The sequence below is a fragment of the Rhopilema esculentum genome, chromosome 21 (genome assembly GCF_057945365.1).
Source record: "Rhopilema esculentum isolate cy_ngs chromosome 21, ASM5794536v1, whole genome shotgun sequence".
NCBI classification, from domain to species: domain Eukaryota; kingdom Metazoa; phylum Cnidaria; class Scyphozoa; order Rhizostomeae; family Rhizostomatidae; genus Rhopilema; species Rhopilema esculentum.
Window position 1 is genome coordinate 6,906,143 of NC_142835.1, and position 20,640 is coordinate 6,926,782.

Sequence of the window (20,640 nt, forward strand, 5' to 3'; positions counted from 1 at the left end):
CTTGACCTTGTATGCTCCTGAAAATATTTTGACCTTATAATATAAATATAAAATGACCTTAAGTGCAATTACGAAATTTTGACCCTGTCATCTGTACACGTCCTAAGTAACAAAAGAAACAGTATGATTGTCGACAAACGACAAATAAGCTTCTCTTTACCATGATCAGAAATTATTGAAAGTAAAAAAGGTTTTCGCTTCTGAAGTTTGTGTTGATAGTGAAGGCTTGATAGTGTTTTTTTCGTTTGCAAATTCTTCGCTAGTTTCTACAAAAGATTTTTGCATTAACATGACCCCAAAAACAGAATCTGAACTTGAATTCTACTGTATAGAATACTTTTGATAGAATACAAGCAAATAACTTTGTGTCACAACAGCAAAAACACAAAAAGCATCTAAAATTTTGAAGAAATGACAAGATCTTTATAAATTCTGACATTGAATTGTCCCCTGCCTTTCTCTTGATGAATATAAGTCTCGCATATGCTCGCTTGAATCTCTTCGGTAGCTTGTTGATGATGATGCATCTTGTCGTGATGAAGCGTTTTCTTCTGTTGGTGAGTTTTTTGCTTCTTCTATGTGCAGCTAGAGGTGGCGTTCTTCGAGAACTGGAGGATGAGATCATTAGAGAGAATCTGGCGGAGGATACCAATCCATCTGCGTCTAGTTACAAGGTATGAACCAAAGTTTGATCCACTCCCAAAATTTGGAAGATAGGCCTAGGCAAGACCATATGAAGAAAATATAACAGCTTTGTGTCGATTCACATAGATTTTCCAGAAAATGACTTTTAACACTATTTTTAGTTCACCTCACTTTCCAGCTTCCTTGAACGGCCATATTGTAAAAACGTTCGATAAAAAGGTTTCTAGCAGCATTGTATTCACTATTGGTGAAGGCTTTTGGCTCTGCTATTCATTTTCCATTCAGATTTCCAAAGTATCAAAGTTCTAACTAAGGATGAAATTAATTGCGTCTCCAGTTACAATTTTTTCAAAGTAGCCTTGCTTTTAAGTTATTTTTAAGTTTAGGATAGAATTAATAGCGATAAAATCTCCAGTTTTCATCAAAAGGTTTCGTAATAAGAAGTGTGAGAATGCGGAGTTCATCCAAACCTATGTAATGTACTTTTGTGCGTCATTGTCATTCTATCTATTCTAAGTATATAGAAAGTGAATGTGTCGTCAAGGTCTTTCATGCTAGAGGAATTATTAACAGCAGTATGTTGCTTTATGGTAGTATGTAGAATATACAAAGAGTTTCCATCATTTTGCATTTTTTTATTGTTTTGTAATCTTTTTGGGTCATCAACACACGATGAGTGTATTCTTACTCTTTGAGGTGTCGTGTGCAACAAGAGCGTTGTCGACGACGAGTTTCTATCATTTTAGGCCATTTGTTGTTTTTAACACTGTTTTCGCATCGACATGTTTTTTCATTTATTAACTAACTCGATCAATGTCTGTTAGTCTTGGGCAATCCTCATTTCATTTCCTTTTTATCTTCTTTGTCTTGTGACAAAGATATTCTTGAAATATTTTTTTCATCACATGTACCAAAAGTACTAAGTGATTTTCAAATAGCTTGTACAAGACCATGTTTTGTTACTGTTGTTTTTCCTTCTTTTTATTCGATGATATTCTCAACATTCTTTTAAAAAATCACATCTCCGTTGCTTTAATGCGTTTTTTCATGCGTAGAGATCTGTTCAGCGTTCGCTGCAATGTGGGAGGATGGGAAAACATATAGCAACTATAACTGATAATTCCTTACTTGATCACCTTGGCAGCTTTGTTTTTTCTATATTTTCAAAGCGCAACGTTTGCAATTCCAATCTGCTTTCTAATTTTTTGCTTATAGCTGCATCTTTAGGTATCATGCTGCCAAGAGAGAGAAGAATCTTTTTCTGATAAATTACGATGTCTACAATCTTTTTATTCTTTTAATGTCTGGCTCAAAATACACAGGCTCAAAATATCGAAGCTGAGTACATAAATCTGTCAAATGCCTCAATTTAATCTGGTATTTATGTTACTAACTATTCTCATGTATGATCTTTACTCCAAATAAAGATTTTGAAGAACTCTTTTATCCTTTCTATCCAAATCTAAACTATTTGGCATGTATAAAGACACTTAAGAGGATTAAGGTTTTTGTTTCAAGGGGGCTAACTGAGGGTGGAGACAGTGAAGGAGAAAAAGAGGCAAGATTTTTGGCAATGATACAAGAAATTCATTCTTTCCTAAAATGCAGGAATCGCATATATTTGAAACTATTATAAAGCTCAAACTATTTTATTCAGCAAAAGAAAAATTTACGAGTATAATTTCTTTTGTGCCATTGCAACAAACTAAAACCTACATTTGTTAAAGATAGTGAATTCAAAGAAGCACATCCACAGAAGAATTGTAGATGTTGACTAGCAAAAGTGCGTCTTGATTATAGATTGAAAACTTGTGCTGTGGATTTGTACAGTGATATTGAACAAAAATATTTGAGCAAGAGTAGATTTTTGGCAGCAAATGCATTTTTACAATCATATTATTTACGAAAGGATTTTACTTCTAAGTCAATTTCAAACGACATATTTTGAATAACAATAGAAAGCTTAGCAAGTATTTAATTGGTAGCGTCTTGCGAATGTAATTTTTGGGTTCACATTATGAATGAAGTCCCTAGATCTAAAAACTTCTCAAAAGAGTTAAAAAGGAAATTTTTGCTTTTTTGCTGACCTTTAAATGCTTTGGTTCGTTACCAAAAAGTGATGTTTTGTAGATTGCACTGGCATCATACATGAAAAAGTTATTTGCTTAGAAATATTAATTTATACAAAAAGCAAATCTACTGACGACCCTGGCTGACTGTTTGGGTCAATATTTCTAAATAAGAAAGTGGGGTCATTTTGACCCGTAAGTTAAGACCTATTATGTTTTTATTCTATTGAATTCAAAACAATGACTGGTGCTGAAAAGATATCAAAAGAAGAGTACTATGAAACCAACTCGAATGACATTTAAATATTATTAACTACAGCTTACTGTTTTTTAGATCGTGTGTATGCAAAAACTGGATAACAATAAAAACTAAGATTCCTTTCTTAGCTAAGTTCTAAACATGGCTCTAGGTTAATCAAAATGCAAGAAAAATGTTCTAGTTTGCTACGCTTTTTTCTTAAAAGCATAGTTTTGATATGTTGAAAAGATATGGTGTGTCGGTTTGCTTGAATCTTTTAGAAATGCTAATTCAGAAATAAACCAAAACAGCCTTTTTTGTAAGAGTTGATTTTCCATAATAGTTTTTATACATCTAAAAGTCATCGGTTTTTAATAAAATCTTCTAGAGCAACTTGTATTGCCTAAAAGATATTTAGAAATGGGGTTGCTTACACTTTCTCTAAATGGAAATTATCTTTGCTATTTTACATATGTTCATGTTTAAAAGACTTGCTAAGACCTTTAAGTTTCAAGTTTCGATTGGCTTATTACTTACACTTTCTGTCTAAAAGGAAATGATCTTTGCTATTTTACATATTTTCATATTTGAAAGACTTGCTAAGACCTTTATTTTTCAAGTTTCGATTGGCTTGTCACTTCACTATATATATTCTGAGAAAGAGACGAGAACCACAAATAGTATTAAAGTTATGAAATATTAAAAATAACTTTTTCTCAACATGTTCAATATTAAATTTGCTGCTGTATTACGCCCATGGCTCTGTTTGCTCACGAGCAAAAAAACACGAAAAACCTTTGCTTCCTGTTACAATAGCATTTGAATCAAATTTTCTTTACTTCTTTCTTGACAAATGTCTCTGGATTCTAAATTTGCAGGTTATAAATCTCTTTTCAACTAGTGTCGCTGTTTGTCAAATACTGCATCTTTGCTTTTTATTGAAAGCATTATGACAACAAAGAAAAAATCATTTTTTTGTATTAGCCAAGAATAAATTCCACAGATACATAGAGTATAAAAAGGAAAAACAGAAAGATGACTTCTACACTAGCTATCAAACGCTTAAAAGAGTGCGCAAGATTTAAGAGACAAAGGCACAAAATTTGAGTGAGGATGTACACTTTGAAATATTATCTGGCATTTATGTTTGCACTGCTATGTGTGCTTGGTGTTGCTAACAGTCGATCTTTGGGAAAAGAAAAACTTGAGGAAAAAGAAGACGCGCGAAATTCTTTGGAAGCTGACGAAGAGACATTTCTTTTTTCTCGAGAATATGAGGTAGGGTAAAAATTCTAATCAAGAAAGCAATAATTTGGGCTGCCTTCAAGAGAACAGCCATGCTTATACGATTTTCAGGCATCAATGTACTTGTCTGATTTCAGCTCCAGCCATTAAAACTCTTTGTGATATACAGCCTAATTGACTTATCGAGTCTCGTAGTAGTCTGTATATAATATGATTTTAATAAAGAGAACTAAGCAAGAGACGAAGCAAAGAGATGCATAAGTGATGTGATAGGAAAGTGAGGTTGTAGATTACAGTTTTTTGTTTTCATCGTTGCAGGAAATGCTTTTTGAAAAAAAAATATTATACGGTTTTGCTAAAACACATTCAAACTATCATCGAGCCACTCAAGTGCATTGATATATAGTAATTTATCTATGTTTTAATAAGAAGTTGAGAGGTCGTTTCATATCAATCATTTCTTCAATTAGTAAGTTTATGTGTCATTACTTTTACCGTACTTTTCTCTAAAGCAATTTTGTTATAATTAATTGGTTTGATGTCTAATCGAAAGGTTTTGTAAGCAAACAATTTTTCTCGGGAAACGCAGATCTGTTTTCTTCCTTTTGTAGATTCTAGGAAGTTTATCTTCTTTCAAAAGGCAATTAGAACACCCCTTTCTGGTATGAAGGAAGGTTTGAGTGCAGTTTCATGAACCGATGATCTTCTTTCTAAACAATGATTATTGATGTTGATTTGTATCACATCTTAAGCATCCGAATCTATGCCCAAATCAAAGGCAATTATAAACTTCATGATTTTTCGGTTCAAGTGAAATTGGTTAGCTCTATTTTTACAGCCAACATTTAATTTTTCAAATTTTTCAAGGAAGGAAAGGGTAATTTACTTAAACATAGATAGCTATAAATTTATGAATTCTAAAAAATTGGTTTGAACATAATTCATAGTAATAATATAATCCAATTAATTAACATTTGGCAACAAGATCTAGCTTTGTATTAAGCTAACTAAAGCCAACTACTTACAATATAAGTAAAAGAGAAATATTGTAAAAAGTGAGTTCAGAATGCTCGAAGTATCTGGGAAGCGATTCATTAGAATTTTATTGGACTCGATTAAATACAGGCCATTATTGTCGTATAATCTTGAAGTACTTCAAACCAACCAAAAAGGTACAAAAAAACTATTTTGATCTTGATATTTTCTGGAAACATCAATTTCACTGCAAGTATAGTGTAGCAAAATGCAACGCACTTTTCATTTCTAGTTAAACAAACTTTTCAAAGAGTTACGTAACAAATCGAATTCGTTAACAAGACAATCAATGCAACACTCTATTTAGCAATGCTAATCTCTTTGAAAACAACATATTGATGCTACCAAGCTGTGCAAATCAAGCACTGTTATTTTCTTATGCAGAGCACTGCCGCCATTGATTGTAAAATTGAATTCAATGAAAACGCGTTCAAAAGTAAATAGCGCCCTGGATAGCTTGTCGATAATCAGTTAGTCGTCAGGTTCTATTTCTGAAACTTAACTGATTTTAAATATATTTCTATTTCCTAGTTTGGTTAAAAAAGTGTCGGGGAAGAAATAAACCATTCAAACCTGATGCAAGTGCGTCATTAGTATTTACAAAGGAATTACGCCGAGTGAATTAACTCCCGATTCGGTTTAGTGACGTCATTAGTTTGCTTCTTTAGCCATCATTGAAAAAGAGTGATTCATTTTTCAAACTGCTCCACCGCAGTTTTGTTGTTTAACAATTAAATTATATATCTAAAAAATTGATCAATCATTCTAAATTTGCATCTTCAATTATCATTTGACTTTGGACTTTAAAAACACTTAAAAAGCAATGGCTTTATGTTTTCCGAAGTTTTAGTATCACCTTTATACATAAAGTTTGCATCAACCTTCATTGGGATAAGAAAAGCTATATTGCCTTTGAAAAATGTTTTCGATTCGACTTTTCAAACAAGTGAGGGAATAAAAGTTGACTTAATGCCTCCATTGGCTATCATTCTGCATTCTTATGTTCAAATAGCATCTGGGAACAATGAGAACATGGCCTATTCTAATAGCATCTGGGCAACATGCCTTTGTGCATACGTATAAGGTTTTCTATTTCTGAACTCTTTGATAATCTGGTTATAGCTTGATTTATATGGATTGTTTTCAGGATTGCCTCCAGAAAGCTTCTTCTTGCTTCAGAAGCAACGTGGCTGCCGCTTGCTATGCAACGTTGAATCGGTGCATGGGGAAAAAGAAATGAAGAAAAGTTGTATCATTGAACTGCAAAACAATGGGTGGAAATTATTCTAGAACTGTTATTAGTCGACTCACCTTATGAAGCATAGTCAGTTACTTCAGTTTGTAAATCACAAAAAGAGTTCGTCATAAACTTCTTTGTTTCTCTGAAAACTCTCTGTTTGGCCTGAACGGCAGGCTTGCTCTGCACTGTTAGACTGCAAGCAGCCTCTCTTATTTTGAGAGCTTGCGTAGGATGCATTGAGATTTCAAACATGCAACCAGGTCTGTATGGATTACACGGTCTCTGTTTGAAATGAAGAGCCTCTAGATGCATTTTTGCATGCAAGTCAAATGAAATTTCCTTGGTGATAACTTCACAAAGGGTGTTGTAGAATTTGAGTTCCTTAAACCATTTGTTCCTTTTGATACCTTTGGGAATAATAGAGAAGTAAGAATTTATCAGTTTTGGCTTTTGCACGAAAGTTTTTCCCTTGTCTAAGATGTGTTTCTATGTGCTTTGAGTAGGGCTTACCATGCCTGATTGAAATGTTCTTTAAAATTTGTTCCAGATTACCATATAAAAGAAATTTGGCAGAAAAGGGTAAGATGGTCCTCAGAATAATTAGCCATTCTCAGTTACAGGACAAAAAGTAGTGTTTTCCTATGATTTGGGTGGTGTTCTCCTATTATTTGGGTGGTGTTCTCGCAAAGACAGCAATGAATAGACCCCAATCATTTTGAGGGGATTGAGAAGGAGAAACAATGGCCTCCTTCCGCCTACTAGCAGCACCATGTTCATTAGGAAGTCACAAACCATTTGGCCATCAACTTATACACGAAGAAAGTAAATTGAAAGAAACATACCAATGAATGCTTGAAAAGACTTTGGTTGGGTGGTCATGGTCGCAAAAATTCTTTACTCTACACAATCCCCACACTTTTATTTTATCCCATCCCTCCTTCTCCTTTCATAAAAATCATAGCTTGTTTCTTCGCATCCTTGATAACTCTATCGGCTCATCTACATCGCAAAATTCTTCTTATAGTTCTTTTTGTTTTTTAAGATAGACTTAGGTATTTGTTATGTTTCTCTTCCCCTTTCCTAACTTAGGTGACAGTGCGAGCAGTGTCAGAGCCACAAGGGGGAATGGAGGAAGACTCCCCCTCTTTTCAGAATCTAATGAGAAAAGTTTCGGGGGGAGGGGTGTACGTTCTCTAAAAGACAGAAGCTGATTTTAGTGCAGCAATTCAGGTTTACCGTAGCTTGAGTTCCAGACCCCTAAATGAAAGAATTTGGAGTCTGGGTTGCAGGCTAGTTTATCGTCAATGACTGCTGTTAAGGTTAATAATCAATATTGATTCTATACTTTTATTATGATTCTTCCACACGTAAAACTTCGGTTTGAAAACTCTGATGTAAAGTTATTAACAACAACGCTCATTGGGAATGGTATATTCTCAGTATCCTGAAAGCTAACTTAGAATGCTAGATAGAAACAAAAACAAACAACTTTAGGTATCTAAAGAATGTTTTGTGCATCGGCTACCTGGTGGTGAAAAGTAAACTTTCCTTGCCAATTCCCGGCCTAGAATTTTTAAAAGGCTTAGTAAATTGAGTGCATAAAGTTATATTTAAAGCTAGGGTTTCGAAGCTGATGCACCAACAACCAATCATCGCCTCACATTATGAAGGAATGTAGCCACAAGGCCTGATTTGATTATGAATGTGGTAATGTCTTCTGTTTGAGATAATTTTTGAAATTAAAGGAATTTTTACGTTGATATTTTCTTCACTGACTAAGAAATAAGCTACATCCTGCATAATTGAATGTACGTGGGTGCCTTTTTGGAACAAGTGTCAATTTGGCTAGACAATCAAAAAATGGGAATGATTTTTAACAATATTTTTCGGAGTGCGTTTGGAATAGCAAAATATGTAGAAGGTGCAATTAAAGACAAAATATCTAGAACAAATTAACAGTATTGATGTAAGAAAAAACAATTAAATCTAAAACCAATGGCGTTGATAACAATGAAAAGCTTTTACATTATAGGTCTAGTGTTGAAATAAGCTTCAAGTTAGTATTGCAGTTTGATATCTTAAAAGGATGCAAACAATTGTTCCAAGGATCTACAGCTCTTTTGTATTGGCAAAAACACTTCTTTGCAGCCAAGTTTCAGCTTAACAGGTGTAAGAAAAACTATCAATGCCACAGAGATAGTGCGTACCATACATCCAAGTATCTGCGAATTGCTATAAAGTCTTTTCGAGAGTAAATAAACTGAGGGGTAAGCTTTTGTCATAAAAACATAAAGATAATAGCCTATTATTTTTCAAAAATGTAAAATCACTGGGGCTAGAGGGGTCACTGCACCCTGGTTAAAGGCAGTCTATCCCCCATTGTCCTCAGAATCTCCTTTCATGGCAATGATATTCATGCATCGTCGGTTTAATGCACAAGCAAGCAATCAGCATGAAGAACCAGCATAGTGTACTCTTCTTTAGCGAGTTACTGTGCAGTTTGTTTTGGTTTCAAACGTGTAGGTCAGTCTCGATGATTTAGAAATTAGCATTTTTTTTTCGTGCTCATCCACAATAACAAATCGCGGTTGCTTAAAAGGCAAAGAAAAACCCTCTTTTTTAAGGCGAGGCATTCCAGTCAGAACTAAACAATCATGGTGAGGAATTACTGTCTTTAAGGACTATTCGCTCAACTGCAAGTATGCTTTCAATTGAAGAAGAACATTGTCAGCAGAAAGAATAGGGAATGAACAATGGCCACGAATCTTCTTTAATGAAAGCAGTCTGCAGGTCTGAGAATTTTACTTCTCATATTTTTTAAGATAGCAATGATCTCTTGACGTATTTCTTCCAACCTTATAACGTATATTATTGGATTTAGGGAGCTATTTATGAATATTACAGTGTCTGACCATTTTCCACTAACGTAAAGCACATCAAGAGTGTCCCCAAGAAGCAAGTTTGCCACGAGCGTAATTATCTTTGGAATGAAGCAGGCAACAAAGGTACAAACAATGACCAGTGTTGTAAAAGACTTTCGACGCTGCAACTTCAACCACATTAGGTCACACTTTTTTTTTCTGACATTTTGAGTGTCACTTGGCTCGATGATTGGTGCAGGAATACTCGCACAAATCTTACGTTGGTGGCGTCGTATGACCGTATATATTTTTAGGTAGCATATAACTGAAATAGAAATTGACAAGCACATGACGATTGATAAGGAGAAATGGAACCTTTTTGGGCTGATGACACCAGCAAAAGGAAGTAGAGTGTATGCCAACCAAGAAATCCAGTAAAAAATTACCCAAGCTGCATACTTTACATGGATTGTCTCGGCAATGTATCGGTATGGGAAACAAACTGCAAAATACCTGTCAAGGCTGAAAGAAAGTATGGTGAGCATGGAAACTCCACTGCAAAAATAACCAACAAACGCAAAGAATCTCTTCAAAAGACACAGGTGTATGTTTCCGAGCTCTTGCAACCGAAGAATGACATAAATTGTTTGCACCAAGAGTCCAACAAGGAAATCAGAGATTGACATGCTTGTGATGATTAGGTTTGCTGGCGTTCTCGAGGAGGTCTTGCGGTACAGAGCCACAAGGGACAGTGAATTGCTTGCAATAGCAAATAATGCAAATATACAGTTAAGTAGGCATGTTGCTATAATCGTTATAACAACGCTTGTAGTTCTGTCGAATTTCACTGTTTTCCATCCATTGCATTGACCAAGAGAAGTTTGGTTGTTCGTTGAATTGATGCCAGAGCTCAGCGTCACGTTCATTTCAGCAATATCTGATGAAAAATGATAATCAGATGATGAAGATAATTATATATATATATATATATATAACAATTGGATCTACATGCAGATCTGAATATCGAATACCGTACCAGACTGTCAAACGTGCCACAAATGTTATACATAATGTTATACATGCTGGGCTGTTTTTTAAACGCCATTTTCTTTGTTTTTGTTGTACTGACCGTAGTTCACAAAACATATGAAAGAGGAATGAGATTCATGACAGAGCATGGTGATGCGGGATGGGTGGGTCAGAAAAGGCAATTTCAGCTTGACGTAATTATTGAGCGGCCCAAAGCCTGTAAATAATTATGGATTGCAAGAAAAGACAGAATTCTTTATCTGTAGACTAAAAGACTTTGCCGACAGTCTGGTGAAATTCTCATGATTTTTGAGCAAGCGGCACCGTTGTAAACGGGTATTATTGAAAACACAGTAAAGTGAAACTCTTGAGAAATCGATTTTTGATCGAGGTATTCGACTTATCAGGAGTTCGACTTATCCTTGACAATTTATGTACACAAATCACATATAAACAAAGGAAAAAGTTTGAGATAGGGGTGGATCGCCTTGAGCAGTAGTCGACTCGACCTATCGGTGTTCAGCTGCATATCGTATAGGGCTACAATTTACACTTTGCCGAATGACTTACGAAGCACAGTATAACGGGTTAAGATGCACCATTTAATTTTATACGTATACAAGGTGGCCACTCCGATCTATCGATTGTTTTACTGGAACCATCTTAAAAAAACTCACAGTTCCAAAACTAAAGTTCATTTTCTACAATAAAGTGAAAAGCTAGTTCAAATTTTCTAAAAAATAGAAATAGTACTTAATAATACGAGAACAAAGAACAATGATTGAAAATAAAGAGTTCAAATACATTTTTTTCCGCAGGCAAATGAGTCAAATGTCCTGGAAGAATTCATTTTTCTGAGTGAAGAGCTTCAAATTGTTTAATCTTTGTGGAGCAAAATTTTGATTTAAACCTTGGAGGGTTATAAAAGGGAATCTATCAAACTGATCCTAATAGATAAGTAGGTGCATTGATCCAAAGAAATCTGATTTTACTGTGTATAAATTCCGGTAAATTCAATGCATAATGCATCATACTTGCAGATTCTTGTTTCAACATAACAGAAATAAGCTAAGAAAGCACGGGGAAGTGATTTGGAGCGTCATAATCTATTATAGCCAAGAGAAATGACGCAGTAGAACTCTTCAGCCGACTGCTTAAGAAACTGCTACAATCGTCGGGGAACAAAGGAAAGAAGTGGAGAAAAGGACTTTATCTATTACTTCCTAACTACGGCTTAACACCACACTGCATGAAAAAAGCTGCGTCCACCAAATTTCAGTTTCATCATGTGATCAAAACAAGATATCTAGCTGCACAAACTACGTCAAACTTCCTATTAACAGAAAGTTATTCGAAGTAATGATACAAAAGTAAATCGAGAGAAAAATCTATGACAGGAAGCAATAAACCAAGTCGTTGGATAGGCCAAATACTTGTAAAACAAACAAAAAATGAAACAAACTGACACCTATAGTCTTATCGCGTAACCAACTTCAGAGGTAACAGCTAAAAGGTCATAGTTCAAAGATCACAGCTAAAAGGTCACAGCTAAAAGGTCACAGCTAAGGAGTCACAGCTGAAAGGTCACAATGAAAAGGTCACTCGCAAAAATTCATTCTTCAAGAAATTCTAATACATCGAAAGACATTGAGAATCACGACAAAGATTCGGTTAAAATTGGAAATAACGTTGACATCAAAATGGAATGAAAATAGGATATCAGCATTTCAACTCAGAAAGATTGTACAAATGCCTATTTTTCTAAAGTGCAATATTGACATTTAAATCCAAGTTTCTAATAAATAACTGCTAGCTATTTATTTACTGTTGTATCAGACTACTTTTAAATAAAAAGAAAGATGCAGCAAACTCGATAAGAACACTCCTTTTTTAGATACGCTATTTAATGAGATCGGAAAAGAGTCGGTTTATGTTCATGTTTTGTTCAGTCAAGAAATTATTCATCTCTGATATCAATCTAGAATTTTAGCCGTATTTTTGCTGCTAAAACAAATCGAATTCGTAAAATCAATGCAACTTTAAGCTTGTTGGGGAGAAATGCAAGATGAACTTTTATAATGAGTGAGGCAGCCCTCCGTCCTTCAGTCAAAGGACATGCGCATGGAACGATGTGATATTACGCATGCTCTCTGACTCCGAGACGGAGGGTTGCTTCACTCAATTGAAAAATTTCGCTCGCTCGTCTCCCCAGCAAAAGCCTGTTCATATGAGGAAGGTTTCCATGGCAAGCTTTACTACATAGAATACCAGAAACGTTCTCGTTAGAATAGACCTGGGCATCATACGGCCCGCGGGCCACATCCGGTCCTTTAGACCTTCTTGTCCGGCCCGGGTGAGTGTGTGATAAATCAGAACATGTACGTTTGTAGGTGTAATTCCCCACTTGAATAACATCACGATAACCAGTACCAGCTAAAATATAGTATAATTTGTTGCTTTTAACGAGTAAATGAATATTGTGCAGAAAAAGGTTATCGTTGGATCGGCCCTCCAACACTGTTCAGGTATCATGTGGCCCCTTTATTAATTGCCGAGATCATGCTTGAGCACTTCCGAATCCGGTCTAGGCTTCAGCCTTTAATATTTCCCGGCAAGGTGGGAAATTACCTGCACATGGAAGGTCAATGATTATTCCTCCAGCTAGCAGAGATCAAGAATCCCACTTCACCGGGAAAATGCCTTGGAAAATTTTTCCCGGCCACAGAGACCTTAGGCCCAAAAAGTCAAAGGTAAGTCAAAGGAGATTCAAAAAAGTGAGTCGTGTGAGTCTCGATTAATCGAATTCGGCATACGGTCTCACCGTGTAGCTCCTGGTTAACTTTTGAGCACCCGAGTTTAAGGTCTGTTATATGGATGAATGAGCGTTATGTTTGCAACATATTGCAATAGCTAAAACATCACACAAGAATCACAAACTTTCAAATTGGTTCAAATTTTTTGACGATCTTATTTTGACCTTTTTTCATAATGAAGCTTGTGACTTACACTAACTTCTTTGGGCCCCCGGGCCAAAGCGAAGACGGGGCCTCCCTATCAAAAAGTGTGTAAGTCCGATCTTATTTTTGAAAAATTAGATAGAAGAAATTTCACGAGTAATTAAAAAATTAATTGAATGCTGAAAATGTTGCATCTGTAGCTACTACAAAAAAATCAATTATTGAGTCGAACAAATACATTTATTACTGTTAATATAACATATCGGATTTTCTTGCTGAATTTTTTATTGATAAGTATGCAACATTAGTAATAACAAGGCGGCTCGATCAACTTATTAAATTGAGTTCAATAACTGCTGTTTTCATCACGTCTTGGCCCAGTATTACTAAGAAAAAAGGAAGGTACATTTACATTAATGCTGAAGTAGTTTATAGTGAAAAGCCCCATCGATGAAGCCATGACCTTGGAACAGTAGCTTTTTGTGCTTCAGCTTTTTGTGCTTTTTGAACAAACATTTAAGAATCTGTTTCAATATCTTTTCACTTGATCTGCTAGAAGATTGGACAATTTCATGCTCTTTAACTGATTTTTAAAAATTCTGCTTCTGCAATTCCTTTCAAAACATAAGCGGTAATTTAAGAGACTGTATATTGAATAAAGTTTTTAGCAAAGGCTTTGATAATTTTACATTGCTTGATAGATGTATTAGGTTGAGAAGAGTATCCCTCTCTTCCTTTGTGAAGTTAGGGTGCTATGTCAGATGAAATCATCCATATCCTCAGGCCCGGGCCTGGTGGGCCCAGTGGGAAGTGTGGCTCTAGCGCTTTTCGGGTCACATAAAAAATTAAAAGGATCTTGACGTAATCCATGCAATTAGTTGAGAATGAAGAAAACACACGTTGAGGATGCAAGTTCTCTAGATACGTTTACTGTTTGCATATTCAGTCAGACCCGATAATAGAACTGGCTTGGAACAAGCTGGAGCTGGAGCGGATTAACGCACATTTCTCACTCGAAGACCTAAATGAATGCATACATTGTAGTCAAAATGTAAATGACTCTACTACGCTCCTTCTGTTCAATTGTCATGACAAGAAGTTTCGCAGGCTAGGTTAGGCAACAAAATATTTGTTTCATCTATGAACCGTCCAAAAATCACGTGCTATTTTCGCAAATTCACACTATGTTATTGTCACGCTCGAGTCAATGGGAAATAAATAATTGGAAATAGGCAAAAGGAAATAGCGTTTTCGGGGAAAAAATATAAATCTTAGCATCTTCGCAAGGTCCAAACATTTCTCCGGGATACTTGGAATATTCAAAAATAGAAAATGAAGTACAAAGTAAAAAAGAAACATTTTTTTCAAATCTTATAATAGCCAAGTTTGTTTAACTAACAACAAAACCTTTATTTTAATGATAAATAAAGCATCTTTTATTTACTATTCATGCCATGTCCAATGGGGAAGAAAAACATGTCAGGAAAACACATTTTTCTTAGGTTGGGTAAATTCTATATGCTGCTATACAAAACTAATTCAACGCTGAAAAGTATTGAATAATTGAAATCTGAGCAACGCGATCCATTGTTGAGAAAGTCGTTCCTTCTTAACAGATCGAGCTCACCAACAAGAATTAATGTATTAAAGCCTCTTAGTTTTTGTTATCACCACTACAAAGCACGGATTGAATAAGATTACGAATGATACCTATAACATTAAGGCCAATCTCTATAAAAGCGAATCTCAGCGATCGCTTCGCGCAGCCACCTGGTGGTTTCAGGCGGTGTCAGGTAATTTCAAGCGGTTTCAAGTGATTTCAGGTGGTTTCAGGTGATTTCAGGCGGTTTCAGGTGATCTCAGGCGGTTTCAGGTGATCTCGGGCGGTTTCAGGTGATCTCAGGCGGTTTCAGGTGATCTCAGGCTGTTTCAGGTGATCTCAGGCGGTTTCAGGTGATTTCAGGTGATTTTAACATTTATAACATAGATCTTTTGAAAAGTTTCATTGAATAATACTTGGCACTCTCCCTCTTAAACGTGCCTAAAACTTGCGACAGAAGACTTGGTGGCAAAATGGCATGATAACATAGCATGCATATTAGGGCAAGGAAATCACGGAAGGGTGTTCAAAATGAGGAGGAAGATTCGACGCACTGAAAGAGTCGTCGACCCAGCGCAACGAATGTGACGAGGACATGACGCAGTGAATGCAACGGCGACACGACGACACGACGCACTGAAAGGGTCGACGACCCAACGCACTGAATTCAACGACAACTCGACGCAATGGATGAGTCAACGAAGAAGCGAAGCAAAGCTGCCAAGTACAGGAGTGCATAATCGAAGCCTCTATGTGCCGACGTAACGATGCAAAAATTTTGTCCAGGATCTCTGGAATCTTGAGTAAAAGTTGATCTATGGCCAAAAAGCATTTAATATTTGCAAATACGCCGTGCTTTTTATCTTTTTTAAACTAATTTTTAGTCTGATGTACGCACCGATTGATAACAACAGTTTTTCAATTGATTGAAAAGTAGGTAGATAAAACATCGAGTTTTTTCAATGCAAATGTAAAATGCTTTGTAAAATATAGTGCTTTTTGTTGTGGAAACGGATAGCTCCTAGCATAACTGACTTGGCTTTCCTCGGAGCTTTGTATCTGCTGGGTCACAGTAAATGGTAAAAGGATTCGTGTCACGGATGCGCAAGATTTTGTCTGGCAGTGAATTTTAAATTTAAGATCGTGTCACTGTAAAACAGTAAAAATCACTGTTAAAAAAGTACTGAATGCAAACAAAGAGCCAGAAATACGTATCTCAAATGCAATTTATTTTTAAAAAGTCAATTACCGATGTTTGCACAAAAAATTGTGACAGAAATTTTTTTAAGAAGCTTATCTTTAGTATTAAGTAGAAACGTGAATGTCTAGCTCACCTTTCTGGGTACGGAAATTCAATGTACAACAAAAGAAAAATGCTGCTGCCGGAGTGCCTTTGAAATTTCTTCATCAATTGATTTACCGCACATATATCGCCTTACTGCTCAAGTGACTTTCCTCTCTGTCGCTCCTTTTATATAAGACACATCAACGTATGAGTATTGGCACCTGCACAAGTAATTGATGCTCAATATTCCATATGCTCTAGAAACCGGTGTCCGGAGAAGAAAACCTCAATACGACTTAACTTTTACTGCAAAAACTGAAAGTTCTAAATTTCTAGCGGATTGTCTGAAAACTTCATTCTGTTTTAAAGAGGCTTAAAAACAACTACCACGCAAGATTACTTCAGAACTCGAACTATACGCATGTTAAAAAATTCATCCCGAATTTTTATTCTCAAGAGTATGAGATGCAAGCGAGAAATCTACTGTTGAACTTGAAAGCTTTTTAAATTTATGTAACAATGAGTAAAAATACACAAGATTGCAAGAGTTTTTTGAGGTAAATCAGCACCTAGCAAGCTGTTTTGGCACAAAAAGCTCAACATATTCTTGTTTAAACTTTTTTCATCCTTAAAATGACAATTTTTTTTGCGAATCCTTTACATATCGCTAGAGATCATATTCACATAAGAAACAAAGTAGTTTTCGTTGAACGGTCAATTTGAATGTATGAGAATGGTACAAGAGGTTTGCCAATTGATTTGTGCAAAAACTTATCTAATCATTGTTTACTAGCTGGGATTCCATATCGGTCAAAGAAGTTTCCTGTTACCTAGAGCCACAATGGAAGCGATGCTGCTGTTAGTGAGAGGAGTGATTTTTCCAATTGCCCTCGCTGCACTATGCTACAGACAAAATTGTCGCATTTAGCTTTGCTTCATTTTATGTAAATCAAAACATTAGGAAAAATCAATAATCAACAACAAATATTTCAAGAAAAATGAAATTTCAAAAACAGAGCTCTTATCGTCATAAGATTGCCTTTTGGTATGAAATGGTCATGTCAAAGAAAAAAGGACAATTTGAGAAAAAATTTGAGTGGATTAATAAGGAGTGGCAATGGTTTCTCTAAAGGACGTGGCAGAGATTTCTTATGCGGGTTTGTGAAGATTGAGTGAGAAAAAGGCTTTTTTTTCAGGAAAAATTATGAACATTATGAACAGAGTAGGAACATTGCTATCTGCTTAGTACATTGTTTTTAAAGTATTAACATTTTAATGAGTATGAACATTTTTATTATACTCCACCGGTTAGGAAAATTTTACATATTCTTCTTCGTCTCATTTGTTTGCATTATATTAACGTGGGTCACCTTTATGCACCGATCTGTGGTATTACTAACCTTAGCCCCCGTTAATGGCTAAAGTAGCCTCCTTCATTACGACCACAGAATGGAAGCAAAATTCAAAGGTTTTGATGGTCCTGGAAAGGTATTGAGGCAAAAAAAATTTTTTGGTTTGAGTAACTAGCAAACTAAATGGGTAACGTACAGTGCCAGATTTTTAAAACATGGACATTAAACCGTTTTTCAAAGGCTTGTATTTGGGGACTAGCGTGGGGGACAGTACAGTACTGCAGGACCCCTTGCTGGGGCATGCTTTAAAAAAGATTATAAAAATCTGATGGTATTCAGAGAATATTGAAAGGGTACAACATAAATAATGGACATGTGCTAGGGGAGCATACAAAAGGGGGTTTCTATGCTAAAATGGGTGATTTTACGATGAAAAGGGACATGTTTAAATCAAAAGCAGCACTTTTCAGAAAGAAGAGATAGCTTTCGTTTCAAGAAGTGGGAGGCTTTGGTGAGAAAATTAGAACTGATAGATAATAAGACCAAGCACCATCGATCCTGGTTTGGGATGGATGCTTCGTAGCAACACAATTTTCAAATGTCAAAGATAGCCAGGGACAACCATGGAGCCAACAAAGTAATCTTTGTGATCGGCCAGCGATTTGAAAGGCGAGCATTAGGCTCCGATTACAAGCTACACGATACAAGACATTAGGATAGGCCTTGTTGTCGCTTCGCCTTTGCAAAGTCAAACCAATCCACTCCATAACCTCGTCATCTACGTAATAAGTGGCATAGAGGCCATGTATGACAAGCTTTTACATATACAAAGGGAAAATGTGAACGCATGACAAGACCAGAGCAGGGCTCGAACCCGCGACCAGCGACCCATTCGTCGTTTGCTTTACCAACTGCGCAACCGGTCCCATCTCAAATCAAAGCCCAAGGCTGTGCCACTCACGCATATCGCTCCCTTTTGCAAGAGCACAGATGGGCCATTGCAAGATCCATAGCAATGAGCACTGGACCTGCCATAAGCAAGATAAAATAATCCCTTATTTTGTCTTGCCATAAGTAAACGATGTACAGAGACACTGATCGCGGGATTGTGTCCTGGACATTTACGAAAACATCAACACTCAAATATAGGGTGAAATTTGAAATCAAATGCTTTGAAATATATTTTGTATAGCATTCAGTCTTTGCTCCTAAATTTTGAGCATGGAAAATACGATTTTATCCGTTATCTTGAAGCCTTGAAGACGCTTTCTCTTTTTCGGTCCAGGCAAAAGCTCCTTACTTTTGTTTCGATATCAGATTCTACAGATTCAATTATAAGGCTTTGGAGTCTCCCTTGTCCCATAAAGGATCTTTGTCATGTCTTTATCTTAGCTTCAAGAATCCCCTTTCGGCACTCCAGAATGTCTAAGGCAGTGAGAGTGCTTTTTCCATCGGCCTCTTCACTTTACCAAATCATATCAGCTAATACAAAAGATTTCTCAAAAACTCACCCATAAATCTGGAAAATTCTAAAAGGATGCAACCCCGTGCAACTAAGTGCTGGCGTTCCCTCTTTCATGGCAAGTCATGTTAAACATGATCATATATGTAATATCGTCATCTTTTTGGACTTCCTTTAACACCTTATCCACCCACAGTTTAGCAAATGTTTCTTCTACTGAATGGAGAGTTACAATTATCATTCGTTGCCGTATTTTAAAACCATTGGCATTTGCGCGGAGTTGAAAAGTTTTCTGAGCCTCGCCTTGCAGTTTCTTTATATCTTCAATGAGATCTTGGAAGAAGTCATGATAATTCTTTACATGTTATTTTCTGTGTAACCAATAGCATTGAATAGCGCCACAAAAATAGCGCCTTAATGTGCTAGCGCTTTTATGTTTATCGGTTTCCAAACCGATTTTTTTCAACCGATTCATAAGGCAATAGAGATTCTACAGGCAGCAACACCATTGATTGATTCATATCTTAGAAATTTCTGCATCGCTGCGTGGTATAGCTATTGAGACGACCAATTCTGGTAAATCTTGCTAGCCAGCCACGTCGAGAACAATTACCTGTCGCGCTTTTTGTATGATGTTTAGAGAAGGTTGAAAGAAAAAAAAACAGACTTATCATCTAGTTTTTGGACCCAGAAGATTAAGTGAACTCATAGGTGAAGCAGATGCTTAATGTTTAGGGGGCTTAGTGTGGATCTTCTCCAAATATTATAGCTTCAGTGATATGGAACTATCAAAATATATAGGAACTCTAAATTTCCCACGCCTATGAGTGAGCTGGGACTTTTCAAATCAAAAAAGCTACATCTTCTAAAAATAAAATGAAAATTATCTTGTTATATCACCTTTTTGAATATGATAATGCACTATAACTTATGATACTGTAGGTACTTTTCTCTTCGGCTTAACTCCATCAGCATTGATTTGGGATTAATTTGGGAATGTTTTGGAATTGATTTGGGATTGTTTTGGGATTGATTTGGGATTGATTTGGGATTGATTTGGAATTGAGAAGGAAAGTCAAGATGTGCTAAAGTAATATCCAAACTACTTTCTAAGACTAAATGCTTCAACTCTGACTTTAAAAAGCAATCGGAAATTTTGCAAATTACCGCGTGTTTCTCTAATGTATGGGATTGAGAAAGCCATACATCATATTAGATGTTCGCCTGCAGCCAAGAGTAGGCCGTTTGCGGTATAAGCTGATCAGACAGCAAGTTGAGAGTTTCTAGGCTATCGACAGCTGGTCCCTGAAAGATACTGAGAAGAAATTTTCCTGCAGTAACAGATCAAAACAAAGGATCGCAGATGTCAGATTTTTAAATTAGCGGTTTTCCCATCATTTTCCGTGAACCCTGCTCCCCGCGTAAGTGGAGTGGGCCCTGCGCCCCGTGTAAGTATCCTTTCGTCTGGCTACATGTCCTAGCCATTTAAGCCTAGTCTCTCAGAGCTTTCCTCTTAACTCACCAACTGATAGTCTTTGCCTAACCTCCAATTTTCTTCCTGTCCAGTTTGCTGCCTTAGCACTGGAAGCTCCTGGTGCCAAGAGTTCTAGCACTCTTGTGTA

General features: G+C 36.2%; 1 long non-coding RNA gene across 2 annotated transcripts; it reads left to right on the top strand.

The window, feature by feature from the left end:
• Window positions 1–478: 478 nt before the first annotated feature.
• LOC135684184 (uncharacterized) lies at window positions 479–6,601 on the top strand. Of its 2 annotated transcripts, none has more exons than XR_016145190.1 (2): window positions 479–674; window positions 6,380–6,601. It is a non-coding gene; the product is annotated as an uncharacterized LOC135684184 (long non-coding RNA). The 2 variants fall into 2 exon arrangements; XR_010515860.2 differs by lacking the exon at window positions 479–674 and adding an exon at window positions 3,988–4,230.
• The last annotated feature ends 14,039 nt before the right edge of the window (window positions 6,602–20,640 follow it).